Source organism: Frankliniella occidentalis, unplaced genomic scaffold (assembly GCF_000697945.3).
Source record: "Frankliniella occidentalis isolate FOCC.00 unplaced genomic scaffold, Focc_3.1 Scaffold113, whole genome shotgun sequence".
In the NCBI taxonomy this organism is placed as follows: Eukaryota; Metazoa; Arthropoda; class Insecta; order Thysanoptera; family Thripidae; genus Frankliniella; species Frankliniella occidentalis.
The window spans coordinates 755,603-761,081 of record NW_026267241.1 but is presented as its reverse complement, the minus strand read 5'-3'; the positions used below and the strand labels follow the sequence as shown (position 1 = coordinate 761,081).

General features: G+C 52.7%; 1 protein-coding gene across 2 annotated transcripts in view; it reads right to left on the bottom strand.

Annotated features, from left to right (window-relative positions):
• Positions 1-5,479, bottom strand: part of LOC113208510 (GAS2-like protein pickled eggs) — a 167,222-nt gene that overhangs the window by 64,615 nt on the left and 97,128 nt on the right. The gene's annotated exons all lie outside the window — the stretch shown is intronic.

Genomic DNA, 5,479 nt, shown 5'->3' with positions numbered 1-5,479 from the left:
CCCCCCCTTCTGCCACCCCTGCTGCTGCAGCTATAGCTGGAGCTGATCGCCTTCGCCTTTTCACGAATAAATCAACGACAAGAGAACGCACCGCCAGGACACGGGCGGCTGTCAGTGGAGAGAGAGGGGGCGAGGGGGGGTAAGGGAGTAGGAAAAGGACTGGCTGCTCCGAGCTGCTCCTCCGGCCGCACTGCGGAACGTCAATTCCAAAGCCAACTTGTCATTCTAAGTAGTGTGCGTGCGCGGCGTGCAGGTCATACTCATAAGCAGTTCTATCGAGGAGCACCCCCCGCCTCGCCCCACCACGCCCCGCCTCACCTCGCCACGCCCTAAGCCGCCTAGCGCTTGTAAGTTAAGCCCTCTACAGCGGTGTTTGCGGAGCAAGGGCAAGCAGCTCATGCGGGGATTGCGGCTACGCAGTGTCAATCAGCACGGGGCGTGGCGGGGCGTGGCGGGGCGTGGCGCAGCAGAAACGTCACCGCACCGCGTATTTATGAACGACAAAACGGATCGCAGCTGCAGCGGCCAGGCGCATGGTTTCCTGGGTCATAAACGTCGCAGTAAGCCCCCGAGGCGCCACCAACTGCTACTGTCATGGGCTTAACGCAAACATAACAGTTCATGAGCCCACCTTCGGGCGCGCGCTATGCGCTCCCAACGTCACCTCACTCAGAAAAACGATTGTTCAACTCAACGAAATTTAGTGTTGAGAAAACCAACAAAATTTTGTTTCCGTCGACCAAATTTCGATCGTGTTGATTGGATAATTTAGTCAGGTCGTTATAAGGTAATCAGTTTGACAATATTTTTGGTTGAGCTGATCACATTTAATTGTAAAAGTTTGATTAAAAGTTTCGTTGGATTTAGGGAGTAAATTTTGTCTCCTTCAACACGAATTTAGTCATAGGGACTAATAGCTTTTCTCGATGCTCATCCTCATGGGAAACGATGTTGTCTTTTTAGTTCTTTTTGTCGTAACGTAACAGTGCACACACTGTGAAAAATAGGTTTTAGGGCAAAATTATGCAAGATGTGTGTTAAAATTATAAAATGACAAGCACTACCCATATCGACTTTGTTCACAAGCGAGAATGAACGGGCAGTCGTAAATTTTAAAAATATTGAGTGAAGTGAATGTACACATTGCAAAATATATCGTGATACGTGATATGACACAGTGTACCGGAGTTGTCACACGTTCTGACGACCCACATCACCGCGCAAGGCGTGGCTTATTGAGGATGACGCGATCACTCGTGGCGCGGGGACGCGTCACTCCCATAAATAATAATGCTAACAACAACAATAATGAAAAGTGAAGGACTAAAACGACCCCAGGCCCCCTCTCCCCCGGTGCTGGACGTAAGTGACTTTCTATCCATCTCTCGTGCTCGCGCCATGCGGGTCCAGGAGGCCGCTTGGGCAGGGCAGGACGTGCCGGGCGAGCGCGTCAGGATATTCACGCCGCGTGGCCTCCTGGAGCCCCGGCCCGGCGGAGCCTGCAGCCTGGAGCTCAGGCCCGGCTGCGGTGGCGGCTCCAGCTCCACAGCCCCCCCAGCAGCCTGCTCCTTGCAGCCTGTCGCTCCACGAAATCGAATCCCATCTCATCATCGCCGCCTGCCTTGCCCGCCCGCCCGCCCGCCCGCCTTCCCGCGCGCCAGACTGACGGGAAAGTGATTCAATTAAGGGCCTGACCTAATCACCGATCTCCATAGGCGATCGATCCGCAGAACGGATTATATGGGCGTGCGGCAAGTCGCGCACTCGCACTCACACACACACACACACACACACACATACACTCACACACACACTCACACACACACTCACGGCGTAGGGCACTTTCATTAAAGCTCCCCCCACCCAGGTCGCATGTGATGTGGGTGTGTGTGCGTGTGTGAATGTTTGCCAGTGCGACTAAAACGAAATACATAGCAGACAGACCACTCTTTTCAACTGCTCAAACTTATCTCCTGCGAAATCCTCTCTCCTGCTGTCAATTGGAAATTGATCATTCCGATAAAATAAAATTATCAAAAAAATATGTAAAACCACAAAAACAGCAGTCTCACGCACATTGGCACACGCGGTGCGTGCGCGTGCAACCAAGTCACCTTCACGGTCACTCGGGGGCAAAGGGCAGAGAAGGAGTGGAGGGGGATTCGCTCAGGGATAGGATTAGTGTATATTTGTTTTTCCTCATCGCTCTGCTCTGAGCGGCACGTCACACATACACATCACACGCCATACAAAAGGAACGCGTAAAAAAAGGATCGAGTGAACGACACACACACACACACACACGAACACACACACGTGGGGCCACCACGTGTGCGTGCGTGGAGTGGGGGAGGGGGAAGGCGCGGTCACTCACTGACGTGAGGGTCTTGAACAAACAGCCCCCCCCCCTCTCCCACCACGGCCATACCTCCGCGGTCGCAGCGCGCGCGATCTTCACGCGATACCGAATTCCATCCATCCCCCACCCTTTTCACGCACACACACACACGTATACACACACTTCACACACACAGTTCACACACGCACACACACATTCCCCTTGGAGAGATTGCGATAGAATTGCACCGGAAACGGGCGGGCGTTCCGCGGGCGGGCACCGCCGCCGCCGGACCCCTATAGCCAGCAAAGCGGCGCCGCACCGACGGAAGCTGTCAAAGCCAAACGTTTCACCGGGCGAAGGAACCCCAGCGTCCGCGCCGCAGCGCCCAGCAGCACCCAGAAGCGCACTGCAACGCACCGCAACGCACCTTCTAGCGCGGGCGTATCGGCACGGTGCAAGCTCTTGTCAAGGTGAATCCTTCAACTACCGGGAATGAGCAGCCCTTTTCAAACCGCTCCAGGCTCCAGCCGAGGAATTGAAAAAAACCTTTTTCCTGAGAAGTTTTATTATTCTCTTCAATTTTACTTGGAATTCTTTTCAAAAAAAAATCTAGAAAAGTGTTGAATCATTTGACGGTAAAATTTTGCACTTTCAAGTCCCTTATTGCTGTCACAGTAGCGCGAACCTTGTGCGACCTTGCAACCACCTCCTCCTGGGTAGGGTGGCCCACGGCAAAAAAATTATCAGACCGGCGGTTAGATATTAAAGATCGAGATGACCCATGCTCTGGGCATTCCAAAACCGCCCCGTTCGTCCTGATCGGACCCCGGGAACCACTCGCTCAACGTCTTTGCATTTTGACATGGGTTTCTTATGGGCTTTTGGGTGTAAAATAGAAAAGCGACCCTGTAGAGTCCATAATTCACCATAGAGCAATATAATTGTGAAATTCGTAATCTACGTTAAAAACTGAATCTGGCAATATAGCGTTCGTTACTGTACCACCTAGTACCCAGATTTGCTACCTCTCATAAATCTCCATATTGTGAAAAATGAGTGAAAATTCAAAGCTCAGCAAATCTGGGTACAGGGTGGTACAGTAACGATCGTTATATTGCCAGATTCAGTTTTTAACGTAGACTACGAATTTCACAATTACATTGCTCTATGGTGACTTATGGACTCTACAGGGTCGCTTTTCTATTTTACACCCAAAAGCCCATAAGAAACCCACGTCAAAATGCAAAAACGTTGAGCGAGTGGTTCCCGGGGTCCGATCAGGACGAACGGGGCGGTTTTGGAATGCCAAGAGCATGGGTCATCTCGATCTTTAATATCTAACCGCCGGTCTGATAAATTTGTTTTGCCGTGGGCCACCCTACCTCCTGGGGGTCGGCGACCTTGACCCGCTCCCCTCATTAGCATGTTCGGCAGACGGACAGACGGACGAACGGACAGACAGACGGACGGACGAACGGACAGACGCGCCGTGACCCGGACCAGCAGCATGCCACACACATGTGAGTACGTGTGCGTGTTAGGTGTGTGTGTTTTACGCGTCATGCAAACCGAAAAATTCCATGGTGGTGTGGGGGTCGGCAGGACGGGGCGTGAGCGGCGTTTTATTGCTGTTGCAAAATAACGCGCACAAATACACAGGCTGGACCCCCCCCCCCCCTTCCCACAAGCACACACACGAACTGTGCGGACGCACCAGTCGATCTCGCGCAGCCATGGGGCTCATCCAGTCCATCTTCCTCACACTGATAAACTAAGAGTGTTCAACTGCTCAACACTTGAAAGCATGTTGAAAGTGAACCACTGCAAGTTCAATACTTGCAAGTGTGCAACTCGGTAGGTGTGCACTTCCAAGTGTGCGACTCCTCGGTGGAGCACTTCCTACACAGTAGGCGTTTAATCTAAGGAAGTGTTCAACGGAGGAGTTGCACACTTGCAAGTATTCAGCTTGCAGTTGCACACTTACAAGCGTTGAGCAGTTGAACACTTAGTTTATCAGTGCAGATTCTGTCGGAAAATTTTGACGGGAGCTCGGCGCCTGCGCAACGTAGGGTAGGCCACCCCGCAATACACGCATGCACTGCAGGCCAGATGTTGCCTACCTACCAGGCGCTACATGAGGTCGCTGAGGCTGAACGCTGAACCTGACATGTTCGTAACGGCCGATGACGAACGTGGACGTACTTTTCTGGATAACCCAAAGGGAAGGACAGGGCGCTGGCCGAGGTACTGGCTCTGGGTGCGGTGTAGAGATAGCTTTGTAGTGCCGAGGAAGGGGGGTCTGCGCACGCTCCACGCCGCGCCCAGCTGGACCAAAAGCAGAGGGACGGCCCTGCCGTGCAGTCCCGCGCAGCTGCAACGGGCGCTGCACTTCCGGCCAGAGGCCCAGCAGCATCGAGGAAAGAGCAACCGTTGAAATGAAAGGCGTGCGAGCTGCATCCGATGTGCACTAATGTTGTTACTGATGTAAATGACACAAAACAAACGCCTTTCATTTTTGGCGTTATTGTGGCCGGTTCCTGTGGGGGGTGGGGGGCGCCTCGCACTATTTTGCTCCCGTACGGCGCACTGTGGACGCTCCCTGGAGCTGGAGATTAGAGTGAAGGGGGTAAGGAGATAAGCCGTCCGCGAGCCGGAGCTGAGCCTGGAGGCCGAGAGGAGAGCCGCGCGGAGGTCATCCGGCCGGCGGCCGGGCCGCCAGAGTTGCGTAAGGCACGCGCCGGTACCGCCCCGGAGGGAACAGGAGGGACATCTGCATGCGGCCTGCTTCCGCGCGGAGTACAGGGCCAGCCGGGCGATGAGCATCGGGCAGTCCGTAAAACACTGTAAATAAGACTTGTTGAAAAACAACATTCTTACTGATGACGGTGTTGTAAACAAACAACAATGTTGTACGAGAACAATAAAAGCTGTTGGAAAACAGCAAAGTTTGTTGCAAAACAGCAAAGTTTGTTGCAAAACAGCAAAGTTTGTTGAAAAACAGCAAAGTTTGTTGAAAAACAGCAATGGTTGTTGCGAAACAGCAATGTTGTTCCTAAACAACTTTTGCTGTTCCTCAACAACTTTCATTGTTCCTGAACAACTTTCGTTGCTGCTGAACAGCATTTGTTGTTTCTGAAC